This window comes from Amphibalanus amphitrite, unplaced genomic scaffold (assembly GCF_019059575.1).
Source record: "Amphibalanus amphitrite isolate SeventyFive unplaced genomic scaffold, NRLGWU_Aamphi_draft 001592F_arrow, whole genome shotgun sequence".
Lineage (NCBI taxonomy): Eukaryota > Metazoa > Arthropoda > Thecostraca > Balanomorpha > Balanidae > Amphibalanus > Amphibalanus amphitrite.
Genome location: NW_024883085.1, coordinates 24,514 through 43,339, shown reverse-complemented (window position 1 = coordinate 43,339; position 18,826 = coordinate 24,514). Strand labels below are relative to the sequence as shown.

Below are 18,826 nucleotides of genomic sequence, written 5' to 3'. Positions count from 1 at the left end.
ATCCTGTAAGTTTCAACTCCCTGCGAAAGTTCCTCTGGCACTGAGGGCGCTGCGAAGTTGCGACATCTGAGGACCGTGCAGAGGTTCACTTATGACGTCATAGGTCAGTGACCTGACCTGACCTAAAAAATCAGTTGGCGTCACAAGATGTGGCTTGGATCAAAGGTCAGGTTTGCCAAGTTTTAGCTCTCTATCACCGGCGTGTTCGGAGCTATCACGAAAACCCCTATGGGAGGCCCGGGGCAGCAACCGTCCCCCTCGGCCGGCCAGGGTAAAGCCATGCGGGTCAGCCTAAGTACAGGCGTTCGATTATGCTGCCATCTAGCGACGGATGAAGGAACATTACAGGGCTGTTTCTGGATATGCGAAAGTCTGTCTAGTCACAAGGAGTCGGATCATCTGATCAAGAAATGGGATTTCGACCCTCATTCTTACCTTACACCGAAGAAATAGCACATGAACTTTTTAAAAATAATTTGTTCGAAGAGGGCGAGGCCCACGCGGTTTGAAAACGAAAACGCGGTTTTGAAAACGCGGTTTGCCGTTGGCAATTTCAACAGTAAGTTTACCTTTTCACCAACCAATATCTGCGTTTTTGTTTTTGTTTTGCTCTTTCGGTCTGGAAAGGCTATCTCAGAGCCAAGGATTGAGAGGCTAGAATGGACTGGAAACTTTGGAGTTTGGACTGAGCGGGCCGCCGACGGTGCGGCGCAGTAGCAGAATACCGCTCTGTTGAGATGGAAAGGTCCGGTAAGAACAGAACAGCCCATCAGTGCTGCTAAAATGGTCACCCCGGAGAGGATGTCTCCCAATGACGGATTTGCCCTCACCATCGGTTGTCTGGTGGGGGGTCACCGTCTGCCCGGATTTCGTGCTGTGAGAGAATGCAGATCTAGGCTGGTCTTGACTGAAAAGTAAGGACGGATTATGAAGGCTTCTCATTAATTTGAGTATTAATGTAATTCTATACCATCTCTGGCGTCACTGTCTTTTTCTTGGGGGGGAAGGGGGGGGGGGGGGGGTGAGCAAGCTCTTTCGGCCTAAGAAGACCATTGCAGAGCTATGGGATGACAGGGTAGGTCGTAGACATTGAGCTGTGCGGGACACCGACAGCGAGCCGCGGAGGCGAGGCAGTCTCGGTGGGATGGGATTGCCTCGTTGGGACAGTCCGCCTGCCTCCCGCAAACGGTAACCCCGGAGAGAATTTTAACGGATCCTGGTGTGGACCCGACCTCATCCACCGATTGCCAGGTGGGGTGACCGCCAGCCCGTAAAGGGAGCGTGAGGGGGATGCGGATGGGGTTATCCCAAGAATGGCGAGGACGGATGATGGTGACCGTTTGAGTGGCAGGGCGGGCTAATCCAACGGGACACTCCCATCCCACCGAGATATCTACAGGATGTCGCTGCCGGCTGCACACTGCATGATAGCCTTCGGCGGTCCACTCAATCCAATGTTTTTATCCTACCCTATCGTTTCCTAAATCTTCAATATTCTTGTTTAAGAGCCTACTCCCGAGTCCTAACGAACAAACAGGCAAACAAGCGAACAAACAAGCCCTTCCGTCGTCGCACACATGCAAGGGCAATAGAGGGCAGTAAAAACGTTGAATAGATGTCGCCGTCATCGAATTCTTTCCTAGACGGCCCTGCCCTCTGCAGCAAGACACCCTTTTATGTGTGAACCTGATCGATTTATCATATAATCTTCACATTATTCATTGAAACATCTGCGGAGGAGAAAGATTCAAGCTGAAAGCAGTTGTTAAGCAAGGCAGATTGTCTGCATAAAGGCTCCGGACAGCCGGTGCGAGTTGAATACGAGCTAATCAATTATCAAATGCTGTCAACGAAATGATCTCGATAGGATTAGTTCACTAAGCATGATGACTATTATATAGTTGCTGAGAATGTACATTCAAATGGTTTTTGGAAAAGTGCACTTACCTACTTGATATTATGAGTCCCAGTCAGTACCGTCGGCGCACCCCGGCCCGCCGTTCTGCACATGCCCGTCGGTCGGCCTCTTCAGTCTGCGATTGGCTGTCGCGGTGTGAGGTGTCTGGGGCCGCCGCTTGGCTTGGGGATCGGCTAGGGCTCGATACAAATTTATCGGGAAGGGGGCAGTGAAGCATCCTAGTTATGTGAGTGACTATGTCATATGTGGTGCGATGAAGCTATGATCATTTTTCATAGCAGCGGGACTGATAAAGTGGTTGAGAAGTGAGCGAGTGAAGTGCTGTGCGTGAGGGTGGGGTGCTTGACACACATTTATTCCTTTCGCCCGGCATTAACCATTGATTTAAAGCAGATTTGGTAAGTCAATCACGAATGGATTTTAACATGCTGTCCGATAATTTTTGTTTGATTGTCGATTTTCTTGTAATTTGGATAGTCTTCTTTTTTTGTTACAACCATGGCGCATGTGTTTCGAAACCGACGCAATTTTTCACTGGAGTTACGCAATTTTTCTGTAGGATGTTTGGTAGTTAAATAAATGAATAATAGCATCTTTTTTATACTTTTTAAACATATAGGTACCTTTCTTGGAACAGATTATCTTAGGACATCAAATAGTTGGCAATTTGGCATCCATCAGTTGTCTTGGAGGCCATATTCCTCAGTTACGTAGGTAGGCACACGTTACAGACAGGGGCGTAGGCAGGGGGGGGGCCACTGGGCCATGGCCCCCCCCCTTGGGCGCCGAAGGCGCCCTTTGCGATTGGAGGGCGCCGAAGGCGCCCTCCAATCGCAAATGCAATTGTGATATAATCGAATCGAAAAACAATCGCGACTGGAGGGCGCCCTCCAATCGCGAATGTGTTTACAGGGAAAATACGGATGGAGGGCGCCCTCGGAGGACGCCCATTCTAAATACGCCCTCCAAATACGGTTGGAGGGCTCCCTCGGGCGCCCTCCAACCACATTTGTAGGCTGTAGCTCTCTAAGCGTAACGGTGGTCGCCTATGTAAGCCGCTGTCCTGTAAATAAGCGCCCTCTCACCCGAAGGCGCCCTCCTGTAGGTCGCCACCCTGCTACACATTGCCGCCCTTCTGCTGATCGGCGTCCTCATAATTATTGGCGCTCTTCTACCTATTGCGCCCTCATGTGAAATTTTGAAGGCCGCCTTTCTCCCTTTTGGCACCCTCTTGTTCAGTGCCGCCCTCCTACCTATTGGTTCCCTAGTCCTTCCTGTTGAATGCTAATCGGGGCCCTTCTCCTATTGGCGCCCTCGTGTTGATCGCCGCCCTCCTAACCACTGGCACCCTCCTGTTGATCACCGCCCTCCTATCTACTGGCACCTTCCTGTTGACCAGCGCCCTCCGCACAGACGCCGTCCTGTTCGTGTCATCCTCTTGAGCAAAGGCGCCCTCCTCACCATTGCCACCCCCATTTTAATCGTCACCCTTCCGCTCATTGGCGACTTGCAGTTGATGACCGCCCTCCCACCTATTGGCGACCTCTTGTTGATCGCCACCCTCCTATTGGTGCTCTCCTGTTCCTCGCCACCCTCTTACCTGGTGGCGCCCTCCTGTTGATTGTTGATCGGGGCCCTCCTACCTATTGGTGCCCTCCTGTTGATCGCTGCCCTTCTATCCATTGGCGCCCTCCTGCTGCTCGCCAACTTCCTACCTATCGGTGCCCTACTGTCGAAACTCGGGATGTTGATCGGGGCTCTTCTACCTATTAGCGCCCTCCTGTGGATCGCAGCCCTTCTACCTATTGGCAACATCCGTTGATCGCTGCCCTCCTATCATTTATTTACTCCTTTGGCATGTTCTTCAACTTAGTCGTTCTATTGCACATAGTTGATGTCTTGCCTGTGAAAACTGCCACAAATGAACGTGCATTCAGCACAATGAATGAAGTACCTATACCTACCAAAACTATCTACGCTCTACGATGCATAAAACACGTCTTTGGTCTTAACGGATTGATCCTACTTTACGTGCATCATGGCATCTATATGTATTACGATTAAGTATTGTCAACAGGTTCGGCCGCAACAGCAGGCATCTGAAGTTTCGGTGATTGAAACTGGTTATGTGGGTACACTGTATGCACCTGTGAGAAGGCTATGAAGGCTGGTCTGAGGTAATTTGGATGATGTTTACGCATCTCGCGCTCCGGTATCAATCCGATACGGTGATCTGGTGCGTAGATATGCCACCGCCAATAAACTTTTATACATCGACACCCATGAGCCAAGCTTTCTATACAGTTTGTGTGGCAGCGGCCCGACCAAACCTTAGGTATTTTTTATACCTTCAAATTTGGTAAAAGAGCGAGAGGAGCTTTGAACACTGATCGTATAAAAGGCGTGCCTAAAAAGCGGAGGAAAAGGTTGTTTTCAAAAATTTCGCGCGCCTTCGGCGCAGCATTTCAAGACCACTTGACCTTTTGTGACCTGGAGTATAAAGAATACACACGATGCAAAATCAATGCAGCACGACCTATACGAGGTTACGCAAAAAAAAAAACTGGTGGCATGGTAAAAAACGCCTCCCAACCCCCCCCCCCCCCCCCCCGTTGAGTGATTTTTTATCTCGCGACCGTATGGCGCCCTCCTTGGGTGAGGTGGCGCCCTCCAAACCCTTGGCCCCCCCCTTCGCGATTTTCTAAATACGCCGCTGGTTACAGAATTACTTCAGGGTTTGCCTTGAAAGTTACTGGCAATTATAATGGAAAACCAAATAGGTAGATACCCAGAAATTGTCCAGAAACATGCACTTTACTTGGGCAACAGTACCCATCTTGATGTGCTATGAATGACACCTTGCAGCTGTTGCAGGAAGACTGATAGGTGAAGGTGCGAATAGTGTTTGTTGGTGTCATGTGAACTTTTTTGGGGGACTTCATGTCAATATCCTCAGTCCTCATTATCACACTGCTATTATCATTACTGAACCACAAACTGCTCCAGTTGTTTTTCAATAGAAAATGTCGTTGCGAACGACAGCTCCCTGCCGGAATAAGCGCGAGGATTTGCATTCTCGTGATTTGTGTATTTTTGTCGAAGCAAGTAAAAAAGGGAGAATTTCGGGAGGTGGATTCGGAACTTTGAATAGAATCATGTAGAATCTAGCATATGAGTAGTTATTTGCAAGTAAAGGCAATATAAGACATGAGATAAGATGATTTTGGCTTTTTTAATGTTTGAATCATAACAGAAAAGCACAATTCTAACGAATAGTGTTTGTCTTTTCAAACAGCCTGCGGTTAAAACATTAATCAATAGGAGATTTCAATACCATTGAAGGTACTGGGGCATTAGTAGAGCAGACATCACATGAAGTTTTTCCAACCGAGGAGAGGTGCTGTAGGTTTGTAGGTTGTAGGGTGGGTTTGTAGGTTTGTAGGTTGTAGGTTAGGTTAGGTCAGGTCAGGTTAGGTTAGGTTAGGTTTGTTAAGGTTTTCCTAGAAAGAAATACGTACGGTTATGGCGCCTCTCTTTGGTTGGAAAACCTTCTTGGAAAACCTTCGTGTGACGTCTGCTCTACTAATACCTGTACTGGTGCATAAGCTGGCATCAGTGGTGGTAAGTGGCTACCGGACCTACCTATGTAACATGAATAGCGTCAGGTATTATTATATGATGCTTATGAGTCTGAAGCTTGAAGAAAAGTGAGCTTAATGAAGCTACTTGGTCTTTTTCAAAGCATATCTTAAGTAGAATTTGGGCTACCTAGTTAATTGATGAGAAGTTCATATTAAAATACCTAAGGAATCAGGATAAGCACATAGTGGCTTGTAGGGGCCTCAGCACTTGCTAGTCTGATTATGAAGTGGGCCATGATTTCTGATGCCAACACTTTGGTAATCACTCATGGTCATATCCTGAATCACCAAATAACAGAGCGTCATCTTATTGACATGGATTAATTTACTGCTGATTCAAGGCTTCAACTCATTATTTGATGACAAAGCTCAGTGCTCACCCAGTGTGTAATAGCTTAACAGTCCAGTATATGTGTTTATTGGGAAATACGTGTATTTACACACAATACTTAGCATAATATATCTGTAACTTCATACCAAGACCCTGCCTTATTTGAGATGTTTTTTGTAATGTATCATTATATATCTTTCATGTAGCTATGTGATATTTCTTGCCTGTGTGTTTAATTATTTTATTATGTGTTTTAAACAGGGATGCGGAGCCGTGGAAATTTCAGACGGCTCCGGCTCCGGCTCCGGCTCCGGAGAAAAAAATCGGCTCCGGCTCCGGCTCCGGCTCCGGGTGAAATGTTATGGCGGCTCCGGCTCCGGCTCCGGCTCCGAGTAAAATGGTCCGGCTCCGGCGGCTCCGGCTCCGGCGGCTCCGGCTCCGACTCAGTACATCCCCTACGCAATCAATTAAATACGGGTGGAAGAAAAATTGGATTGGTTATACGCGTTACTCTTTGCCATGACCGGCTCACCGCGTCCCCGCGCAAACGCACCTCGGAGAGAACTGGCAGAACAAAGGGCTAGGAAGCGATGGCATTGGAAACGCAGTCGCCGCGAATCGGAGTTCAGTGAACCATCGTAAGCTGACACCCGTCTCGGCTGCATTGGGGGGTGAGGGGTGGGGGGTGTGTGGGATGAGACGGTGCTGGGTAGAGGTGGCAAAATGTGGACCCGAGGACCCGGTCCAAAGAACCAGTCTGGACCCATATGGGTCCAGACCGGTTCCTGGAAATTTTATGACGGGTCCAACCGGGTCCTACCATAAACTATACTACATCTTGCACAATGCACACTACACATTATTGCAAAATATGAAGTGAATTAAGTGAATGTTTCTTTGCACACAGTAGCTCACGAATATTCCCAGTGGGAAATAGGCTGTTTTATATGATCCAACTGATGATACCTACAAGTAGTTTGCATGGGGAACGGGTCCAACTGGTTCCGATTCCAACTAAGACCGGGTCCGACTGGTTCCAGAAATGTCCAGTCGGGTCTGGTTCGAGTCTGGTTCCCAAAATTTTCATCTTTTGCCACCTCTAGTGCTGGGAGTCGCAGTCCACTGCACTGGTTTGAAAACAATGGCCGTCACCTGATGACTGGTCCTCATGTTCTGGGGATGCAGTAGACGTGGGGGGGGGAGAGCAAACAGGAAGTTGTTTGCGTACTGTGGGATACTGGGGATATTCGGATTTTTTCATTCATTTGATGGCCCATGACGTAAGTACCATATGTTTTGCCTTGTACTGTCAAACCGAACTAGGTCAATTATTTTTTTTCCTCTTCAAAAAATAAAAAGGAGCCGGAGTCGCCCCCTTTTTTGGCGGCTCCGGCTCCGGCTCCGGCTCCGGGCTATATTGTTTCACGGCTCCGGCTCCGGCTCCGGCTCCGGGCAAAATATGCCGGCTCCGGCGGCTCCGGCTCCGACTCCGGCTCCGGCTCCGCATCCCTGGTTTTAAAATATTTTCAGGTCCTTTTTTCAGGTCCTCATATATTCTAATCTCATTATCCTTCACCTTGTGGTTATTTTGGTCAAAAATGTGAAGAACTGTGAAGCCCTTTTTGTGTTTTGTTGGATTTTGTATAATTTTGTATTTCCTTAGTTGTTTATTGATGGGATTAAGGACGATGATGATACAGATGATGACAGCTTCTTCAAAAAGGTGTTAATTTCTAAAAAAAAAACACAAAGCTGTGATTGGATTAAATTATTAGAGGCCACAAGATAATTTTTATCTTCGCATATCGAGACTAAATTCATTCCCCAACTTCAGCTTCTTTTGTAGCTGTAACCATCAGGCAAACGAATCGCTCTTTGATCAGTTTGAATTCCGCAATATCTGTGCCAAGTCGAAACACTGCACTGGACGTGTGAGAACGCGGCAGCATCGCCGTCCCATCCGGTGCCGGTCTGGAATCGGACGGAACATCCTGCCGGGGCGCGATATACGGACGCGTCTCGCGCCTCTGAGAGCCGCTGGTGGCGGGCCTTACCCGCACGGCGGCCGGCGTCCTGTTCTGCTGGCATTTGTGGGTTTATATGCAAGAGAGTTGGCCATTCTGTGTCGTAGCCTTTTGCGATTTTTTTTTTTTTGCTCCGCCAGCCTAAAGCCAGTCTGGAGCCGGGGGTCATTACATCTGGCAATTTTGGCCAGGAACAAAGTTTTACGTTAAGCCGGTTTATGTGAACCCGGAAGCAATAGCAACGTGGGAGCCTATCCTTAGTGTGTGTGAGCAAATCTAATGGGGGAACTTACGATTTCTTCCATTGCACATTTCTAAAATTGAGAAGTACGCATATGTGTATTTTTTAGCCTGATGCTACACTCGGATTGAGTTTCGAAGCGTGTTTTTCAGCCAGCGATCGAATATGCAAACAATAGTCGATCTATGGAGATAGCAGTAGGGGATAACAACTGGTCAGTCTTCCTTGGGAAGATGAGTGATGACCCACCTGCCATCAAGTTTTGGACTATCGAGTGTCCACTGCGTGTCTGGTATGCTGTCTAGATACTCTCCAGGCAACGGCTATCATCGATCGCCGGCGTTCTGGTATGCGTTTTCCAGGAACCTGGAGGTAGGAAGAAAGGCTTTCTGAGCGGGAGTCCCTCCGCCGCAGCGAGGAGACCCGTCTCCGGGGCTCCGTGTCGCAGTGCCTGTGGTCGCCAGCCGACGCCGGTGTCGTTATTCTCCAATTCCAGTACCGCCGGAGAGGCTGACACCTGTCACCGGCGGCCGCACCTTACCCCTGTCCGAATAGCTGCGGTCGGCGCGGCGGGTCCGGTCCGGTCCGGCAGCCGGTCTGTCCCGCCCACGATCGCTCGGAGAGACGAACGGCCCTCTCGGCGCCGTGGCGAAGACTCCTCAGCTCCCCCGACCGGTCGTGGTTCGTCCGTCACGAATCGACTGCACGAGAGCGCGTCAGGCGAGCCCCCATTTTCGCTGGAACGGCGCTGGTGGCGCGGGCTAGAGGCACGCGGTACAAGGTGGAACTACTGGATGCAAATGGGCTGATTGGTATCCGTCGCCCGGTGGAGCGGAATGTCTTGCTGCCTTCAATGTCACGGCATGCATTCCTTCCCTCGGAATACACCTGTCGCCGGATGGGATTGTACTTTGTAGTCAAGTCGCAGATGCTCTTGCTCTTTTGTAAAGCAAGGTTCGTCGATGTTTTGTTCCATCACTCTCTGATTTTTTTTTTTTTTAATCATTTTAACGACTATCCCGATGGTCATGGCTAACTGGCTGATTTTTTTTTTGTGCTGAGTGTCGCCATACATTTAACTTTCGATCTAGCATTCTGTCAGTTCAATATCTTCTACGAACCAACGACCAGTGTGACCCTGATCTCTTCTGTCCCGGCATACAGCCCTGCCTTCCAATGGTAAATGGGTGACAGCAGCCGAATTCGAATGGCTTGCTTTCTTCGTCGTGCTTTTGGAAGCCATCGACCAAGCAACCGTTGTTTTTTTAATCAAAAGGGTCTGTTGGATTGATTGGGAAGGGAGTTGGGAAGCGCTTAAACTATGTTCTGTTAAATTTGGAGAAGAATTTTTTCTCATGTTTCTTACCCACATTCACACATTGTGATTCTTGACCTTCGCTTTTGTCAGGACATTATTGCACATATTTTCTTATGTCGAAAGCTCAGGATTGAGCGGTGAGAAATGTCTGGAGGAGTGCGTTTTTTGGAGCTGGGATTTCTTATAAGCACCTGCTTTACCAACTTTCACTGGTAATTGTGTTGTTTTTCGTTGCAGCCTGGCTGTGTTTTGCGAGACAAAGTCCAGTCTTAATCTTCCAGAACTGCCCAAAGTTCCAGTCGTTTCTTTTGTTGCAGTGAGGAGAGGTCGGTAATAATGGTGGAGCCGAAGTGTGTGTTTGTTCCCTTCCTCTTTGGGTCCTACGGGGAAACCTGACTTCCTGCGTGAGTACCTGGTACTTCTACCTATCTTGAAATACTCAATTGGGGGGCTATCGCGAATTCTGAATGTCTGTCTTCTACGCCTGGAAGTTTATGCATTCCCTTTATGGTTGCAAGTTGCAACAGACCAACCATTTTGCTGTTTGTGGGAGTAATTCTGAGTGCTTGAGTTCTCCCTCGACGGCAGTGCCGTCTCTCACCCGCGGGACCCTTTACGAGTGAGCAGGGATCACCGGTGTCATTTCCAGCCACGCTGATGTCATTAATTGGTGGCCTCGCCTAACGGGATGACAGTCAACAGCCATAACAAAAACCGCGACTTAGTGTGTCCGATCCCGCACCGTCCCCAGATGAAAGATGGACGGCCCTGTGAGGCTCAACATGGCTGCTAATGCTGAATTGATGTAGGTGCCGGCCCAAGGAACGGTGGGCGGTGAGCCGAAATAGCAACTTTTCAGCACTGGTTTGCGATTTGAATGCATCTCTGACAGTGACCGGTTCTTTGCGGCTATATGATCACTAAAATACTCAGGAATAATTAAAGAAAACTCGTAAATCTTACGATTAACGCCAATTTTCTCGAAACCGACAAACCTATGAAACCACGACTGAAAGAACACCCCACAGTTTCTATTCTCAGAGTCAAAGCCAGAGCATGCTCAAAAGAGATATATTTAGGTGCTGTCCCTAGCTTTGAAAGCTTTGTTTTTACGACTGTTAGCAAATATGCCTTCGCAATAACTATGTTATCTTTTCAAATTCACTCCATTTTCGTGAAAGTCTCCGCCCGTCCCCCACCCACCTTGCTGTTGCTACTGTTTGTGAAAGATCTCTGTTAGGTATTTTATTTAAACTATTATCCTGTCTCCATCTTCTAGAGTTTTAAATATGGTGATGAAATTGACCAATAACATGGCAGTGAGATGTATTTTTATTTAACAAAATAAGGCCGAAAATATAGAACGAGCTTTCGTCTTACGACATCATCGGGTTCTGGTCTAGCCGGTTCTGGTGACGGCGAGCGTGCTGCGGTCTGCTCTTGTTTAAATATTGTATCTATTTGTACCTATATTTGTATTAGTTTTGTTAAGTGTACGCCTCAATTGCGCAATGCGCGTTGCTACAGGACCTCCAAAAGCCATCTGGGCCAATGTGCACGTATGAATATTTGGTTCCGTTTCAATTTTTCAAATGTGATTGCCTCGGCTAGACCAGAACCCGATGATGTCGTAAGACGAAAGCTCGTTCTATATTTTCGGCCTTATTTTGTTATATAAAAATACATCTCACTGCCATGTTATTGGTCAATTTCATCACCATATTTAATTATTTGATCATGGCAAAACCGACCATTCAATACTTCTAGAGTTTTACTTCAAAAGGACATTTATCTGATTCTGTCCTCGGACGTCTAGCTACCAGACATGTTTCAATGTCCCAGTCCCTGTTAGATTGACTGCCACCAATAGCGGTCGGATGTGAACGAACGAGACACACTATAGGCCTTGAATGCATCCTGCATCAACAGGTGAACTAAGCCTGTCCCGGGGGACATTTACCGCCCCAGACCGGCGAGCGCACTCCGCAGGCGTGCCGGCCCCGTCCACCGATGACGTCATCGATGGGACCTATGACGTCAGCGACTGATCCGCGACGACCGATTACTAACCTCAACCAAGGATAACTGCGCTATTCGCGGCTGGGTTAAGCTGACCGACGCGGCGGTCTGGCTCGGCGCGCTCGCGACAGTCGTGGCGTCGTGGATGACATCCACTGTGGACAAGAGGGATAGACTCTCGTCTGGCTGTCCGAGCGCACTTTGGTTGTCTGTCTTACATGAGCTGATCTCGTCTCCCGCTGGCTCTTCAGAGCCTGACAGCGGCACTACCTGGCCCTCCACAGTGTGGCAGGCTGAGTGAGTCGCCTCTCCGGAGTTCTCGACTGGGGGAGAGCGGCCGAGACCGGGCGGCTAGGGCGGCGGCTCCCATCGATCGCTCCGCCGCGGGCAGAGACGGTGCCGCGGAGAGAGGCAGACCGACGCCGCCACCTGCAGCCGACGGCGATGACGCCGCCTCGTCAACGTAGCTCGGGCCGCGGCTCTGAGAAGTGTAATGCGCGTCAGACTCGCTGAGCTCGCAGACTGTCTGTACAGTCGCGTCGGCCGCTGCCGTCGGTTCCGTATCGCCCGCCGGCGGGCTCGGAGGGAGGGGCGTTCTCGGCGACCTTTCCGGGTTTGAGTATTGGCTGGCGGCCATCCCATTTGCTTCTGTGAGCTGTCATAACCGACCGCGCCGCCGCTAGAACGGATGGCCCGTCACTGATCACCTGAGCATTGCTCATCGGGTCAGTGACGCCGACTGTTGTAACAGGTGCACCGCTCCGTCACCGAGCCGCTTCACTGGATCACCAGGTCGTCGTTCATCGAATAACTGGGCTATTGGTCACCAGAGCATCGAATCACTGACAGCCGGTAACCGGCGATGGAATCGGTCTTGCGTGAATGAAAACGCAGGACGAAAAATGAAGATGGACTAAAGGCGACGTTTCGTACGACGTGGAAGGTTGGTCACGCCGACGTCCCTGACAAATTGGTAGTAGTATATCTGTCAGTCGCATTTTCCTTCGACTCGTTTGCTCCTTCATTAGTTGCTAACGTTGCTGGTAAATCCGGTTATCAGATGGACCGACTGGCTGACGACTGGACGACCATCGAAGGAGTGGCTTCCACGGGAAACCGCAGGGACGGCGGATGGCCAGCCGCGGATAAATATTGACGGCGCTGGGCGAACCGACAGTGATTTAGCTGCTAATGGACTGCGAACTGCCCTGAACGAGAGCTGGCATAGTGAGCTGTCTCGTCGGCAAAATCGTGTCGTGCGACATCCCATCCTGTCTTTCCGACATTCTTTCTCTGTGACAAGCTGTGTGTTATTACCAGGCGGTGAGGTATAGATTGTCCCCTTGTAGAAAAGTTGAGCGGTGAGCAACAAAGCAAGGATGGGAAGTGCGGGATGTGCTGCCGGCGCCGGCTCGAAGTCTGATTGGATGTTACGTATCGGGTTCCTAGCCGAACGACTAACGAATAAGAGATTATACATTTTGATATATCGGTCGAGCGGTCTGCTGAGGGACTTTGAGGCTTAGATATATGCTAAAAAAATGGAAGTTGTAACTTCTTATATGCATGATAGATGGAATGCATTTTATCAAGGCGTTGATGGGCAATCCCTGGTCTCGAAGCTGTTGAAAATATCTCTGCAACTGGTGATTATCGGCAATGCAATGCTGTTGCGTTACAACTTGCTTTTAGCTATCAGCATTTGCTTCGCCTTACCTCCCTTCCCCTCGCCAACCTCTCATCAGTGTGATTACCGTTGCAGATCCATTCCTTTTTAGACGCTGAAGGGGCCACGGCCGGTCATCGCAATGAAGCGAGACGCCCTCAGCCGTTTCGCTCCATCGATGCCCACTGATTGCTTCCTTGATTGACTGATGCATAAATCAATTACACGCACTCCCGTATGCGCACTGCGGGCCCTGCCAAATGACTCGTCAGCGCTCGGTCCGCTGTGGGTGTTTACTTTTTGACCGGAGCGTAGATTGGGGCAGGGGGCAGAAATAACGGCACTTCGTCCTGTGTGCGCATGTGAGGACTGGGTGTATTGTTGGGGGTCTGCTAAGGGCGTGATTGATGCATTAAGGATGTTTTTGGGGCTAAGGATTGACTTCATCAATAATTCTTACGTAATATATTTATAAGAAACATTTAGATGTCCCTCTAATACCCACATTTACGTGTTTTGTCATCAGTTCTTATGTCGGTCGTTGGAAGGTTTTACGTCGTTGGCTGTCGTTCAGGCGCTGATCTCTGTTCCGGCTCATATCATCTGGTCGCTGTTCCGGCTCATATCGTCCGATTTCTTATCCCTGCCGTCTGCTGATCCCCCAATTCCACACAAAGCTTTTCGTTCTGAGGTTCTGGATGAACTCAGTCAGCGCTGAATTTGGTCGATCCCGATGACCATTCGTATGACCCCTGTGACCCCGACGGGTAGCTCCGTGACCCCGGGTCCCCTGGAGAAGCTGCGAGCGGGCCGGGCGGACTCCTCCGGGGGCGATCCCATCTCGCTATTCTGCTGCTTTGGTCGGCTACATACCCAGAACTGATACTTCGACGTAGAGTCAGGATGCTTGCCTTGTTCGTTAGGGACCCTTTATGTGGTGTCAAATTCTTTGGTAAACCTGTGCTGTGGTCGACTGACCCCTTCCTTCATTTGAACCCTCAAAGAACTCAATGTAACAAACGGTCCTACATATGATGCTGGGATCACACATCAAACTTATTGGGCGTTACGATTGGTATTTGCAAGCTGTTGGGTTGCATCTATTCCCCACAGGGTGGCGGTGCATTCGCCTTAGTGACGGGCAGATTTTTCATGAGGAGTTGTGGGCTGGGAGTCGAAACTCTGCGGTCAGAGAGCAGCGAGAGCTCATCCGGTGGCTGGTACAGACACGTGAGAGCTCTGACAGCACGGGAAGGTACGGGAGAGCTCCTGGGCAGTTCATGGCGGGGAGAGCCGCGGGATTATTCGGGGTGAACGGGAGCAGTGGAATGTAACTTTCGGGTGAGAACAGCTGCGAAATAGGCTGCGGTGGGAACAGTCATGATAGGTTTGTGTTTGTGAGATAGGTATGGCTTCTTGGGAGCTGTGGGAGCTCGCAATTTACCAACAAAGCAGATGTTGGTGGCTTGGGAAGCTCTGCACTTCATCTAATCTTGCACTCGCATCTCAAACTGGCAGAACCCTTATCGTTCGAGAGGTAGAGTGAGTAGTACTTGTGCGACAGAGTGGAGAAGGAACTGTGTAAGCTCTCAGACAGAGTGCTGTGTAAGCTTACGGTGATTCCCAAAAACTGGAAACATTTTGCAGCTAATTTTGAACCTGGCTGTGAATGGCAGGACTCGGCCTGAAATTGACAGCTGTGAAAGTTGGTTACACAGTTGTGCTGAATCCGCCGAGTTCCACTACGGGGACTACCTCTTTGGGTGGAGAATTCAACTCTTCTGTGCGTCGCTTACTCTCAGACTGCGGTGAGGCGGTCAAAGGTAGTTTGCTACCAGTTAACAACTTACCGCGTCTGACTGCCAGTGAACTTTTTCGAAAGTAAAAAGTGTAGGTAATTAAAACACTTTTATGGTCTATTTGTGATACCTAATTGCGCGTTTTGGGATTCCTTATGTACCGGCATTAGGTACGATTAAAAGTAGGTATTTATCCCTCGCACGACCAGGCCATTTCTCATAACACGAACGACCAGGGGGGGGGGGGTTGTTACGACCCCCCCTGGCGTTTCGAAACGGAAGGTCGTAGAGCTTAGCGGAAAAAACCAACGGATTGCTCTCAACGAGATCTCGCGATTGGTGGTATATTTTTTGGTCCTAGGTCAACATTTGACCTACTTATGACCGGTCAAAGGTCAAATTTTCCGAAAAAATCAAACTTTTTCAACTTTCCGCGGCGATTGCGGCAAAACGGTGGAAGATATCGACTTGAAACCTTCACTATCGTGTTCCTTGATCAATTCTCTATCGTTTGGTATGTATTTCGTTTCCCTAGCTCTAAAAATGGCGCGTTGGGAGCGCCGGAAGTCGGCAAGGTCACAGTCGGCGGCAGAAATTCGAAAAATCAAAATTTAAATTTTTGAAATCTGATTGTATTTTTGGATTTGGGAGGTCCATTTGCTCCCTATAGAAGCTAATATTGCTGCATATTCCCATTGAGGTGACAAGAATTAGCAAAATAGTGGTTCGGGCGCTTTTCAAAAATAGTACCGGACGCTGTTCCTCTTGTGACGTCATAGCTCCGTGACCTGACCTGACCCGGTCAATTTTCTTGCACCACACGATAGCCAATGCTTGCCCCAACATGCATGGGAAGTTTCATCATGATCCATCAAACAATGTGGGTATCACCGGCAGAAAACCTAGGGATTCGGCGCACACGTTTGGTAACTGTCGGCCGGAGGCTGTACCTCTTATGACGTCATAACTCCGTGACCTGACATGACCCGATCAATTTTTTTTTTCGGCAAAAGATGCGCAAAGGTTGCCCCAGAGGGTTTTGAAAATTTCAGCCCGCTACGACAAGCCGTTTAGCGTGCACTTCGAAAAAACCTCAGGGGAGGGGGGGGGTTGATACAACCCCCCCCCCCCTAGGCGTTCTAGGGTTATAATGCTCTTAGCAAAAGCAGTACCTACGCGCTATTTATAATGCGTGCGATTTTCAACATTTGGTAAGTTTGACTCTTTTGGACAGATGTGTAGCCTCTCTTTACTAAACAAAGTTCTTACTTTGACCATTGAGATTGTACCCCAGTTTTTCTCCCTGAGCTGTTTCTGTGCGCCTCACAAATAGTTCCGCAGCCCGACCTGTCTATTTGCCATCACGAAACGTGGCCAGCCTCTAAAGGCACAGACTTCCGCTCTGGCGCCCAGCGAAGACAGCGGCCAGACTCAGTTTATGACGCCATAACAGAAGTTGCTCGTTTTCGTATCGGGGCAACTGGTGGCAAGTTCGTTAGCTCTGAGTGAATTATGGAGTTAATTAGTGAAACGGAGCGCAACGCGGCCCCAGCACAGCGTTTAGGGTATTGATTTATGTCTGTATTGTTCACGCGTTAGAGTGAACATTGTTTCCTCACGCGCACGCTAGTTACGCACGGTCTGAGGCTTCTTCCTATTCGCTGTGTTTGCTGAGTTGCGTGGCAACGGATAACAGTGCATACAGACCGTGGCTTTATTATGCGTCGTTGCTTTCAGACGGAAGCTATATGTATCACGCAAGCTTTCAGTGTTCAGGAAGCAGCTCGCTTCGTATTGGTGAGATTTCCGGTCCATACTGCAGCGGATACTGAGGCCGGTAGTTTGATCGCCTCCATTTCTGTCTGGCTTATGTCCAGTCATCTGTCTTGATTTGCCGAGTTTTTGCGTTCGGCTTTTACCACTCGAGTGGCTGATGTATCGTCTCTTCTTCCACAGAAGCGCTAGCGCCGGGGCCGGACCGGGTCCTCTCTGATCGTGGTCGTACGGCTGACCTGCGGCTGCCCTACTGGTGACCTGCCGCACCAGCTGGCGTCCTTCGATCGACCCGTGACACCGACCGTGGAGTGGCCTTCCGCACACCTGAGATAGCTGGCGATCCACGGGAACTTCTCCGAGTGTCCTGCCTGCGCGGCGCCGAACCGCGGCCGTCGGGACGCTGCGGGCCCGTCGGGACGGGCTGGGGAGTGAGTGACCTGACCGACCGCAGCAGCAGCCACCTGCACCCCAGTCAGCACCATGGCGGACCTCGAGGCGGTGCTGGCGGACGTCAGCTACCTCATGGCCATGGAGAAGTCCAAGTCGACGCCGGCAGCGCGGGCCAGCAAGAAGATCGTCCTGCCCGACCCCAGGTCAGTTCGGAGGGGGTCTGGGTAGTCGCACTGGGTCACGCTGAGTTCACAAGGTCATGGTGAGGTAATATCAGGGTCATCCTAAGCCCACACTGGTTCCGTCGGTCTGTGAAGTCATTGGGGTCGTGCTTGAGTTGTACTTACATAGACCCCGCTATGAAGTCGGTAGTCATGTACCGCTCGGATAGATCGATTATCTGGAACGGTCAGCTGGCATATATCCCCGCGTCGTGTGCTCGGCTTTAGTTGGTCATGCTCTGTGAATTATGCCCGTGGGACGTCAGCCATGAGGTGTGACTAGGACTGGCCAGGCTGCGCCCATCGGACGAACATTATTTATGTGCGACGGTTCGTTATCTCGCGTCGAGCGGAAGATTTATGACGCATATTTGATAAGCCGCGCACAGTACTTGAGGACTTGGCGTGGGTTTTGGTGCACGTTACCTGCCCTCTTTTGGTGCGACTGTTGAGGGCATCTATCAACCCACTTGACACATATGTATATTTGTTTAGTCACTACTTCTTCGTGACTCCTTTGGAATTAACCAATAACTCTTTCTTCCCCCTTACCCGCAAATAAAAATGCACCACATACTATGCCGCAAACTGAGGATAAGGAAGCTACATTTGTAATGACCAAATTTAACAAGTTAACTGGCTACGCAACAAGGAACCCTCAACTTACCGTTATGTGTCCGCCATGAGGCCACGTCTGCCGACTTACGGCAGCTTAATATCCGGGCACTTGACGTGCCTTTCCTTATCTGCGCGAGTGACGCGGGTTTCTGGTGGCGGCCCGGTGTCGTGCGTGTCGCTATATTGGCCCAAGGATTTGCGCTATCGCCGCCTTGTCCGGCCAGATTAAGGTTACTGGCGACAAAATGAACTTTGGCTCGCGCCTGCACGGTCCGCCCCGCGGCGACCTGAACTGATATCGACCTGCTGTTCGGCGCATTGCATCCGCAACAAACCCGCTTCCTGAGAATGCTTCTTGATTCAGTAGCATGATGTCCGATGCCAGCGAAATGTACTTCAGTAAGCTTCAAGGTTGCATTGGAAATTGGCTGCGTTGACCTCGCATATGTATGTGTCTTCAATCACGTAAAATGAAGCCTTGCTGTGTCATGAGCGTCACCAGGTTGTGGGATAACCAGCTGTTTCGCGATTGTTGGAATATAATCGGACGCTCCTTGCGGTAACGTAGACGCTGTTTTGCCTTAAGTGGTCCGTTTTCCTGGTGGTCTAATACCCGAGCGTCATTCAGAAGGTAGCGTGGTACAGCTGTGATTCATTTCCAGTCACGGTTTGTCGGTACGAGTCGGCTTTGCCATACAGCGGCGCTTCAGCGCTGTACGCTAGGCTAGCGCGTCTCTCGGACCCAAATGTGTATACCCTCCGCCTTCGTATCTCCCTATCGTCAATGCTAGTCACTGGTGTTGACTTCAAACCACCACAAGCTCTTCACACCCCGAATCCGTGGCACTACTGGGCGCCCGACGC

The 18,826-nt window shown here is 49.8% G+C and overlaps 1 long non-coding RNA gene across 1 annotated transcript in view; it reads left to right on the top strand.

Moving 5' to 3' along the window:
* Nucleotides 1–2,029: 2,029 nt before the first annotated feature.
* Nucleotides 2,030–18,826, top strand: part of LOC122374043 — a 39,756-nt gene continuing 22,959 nt past the window's right edge. The window contains exons 1-2 of the long non-coding RNA XR_006255145.1: nt 2,030–2,316; nt 16,914–17,326. This is a non-coding gene — a long non-coding RNA (uncharacterized LOC122374043). The remainder of the gene's footprint in view (nt 2,317–16,913; nt 17,327–18,826) is intronic.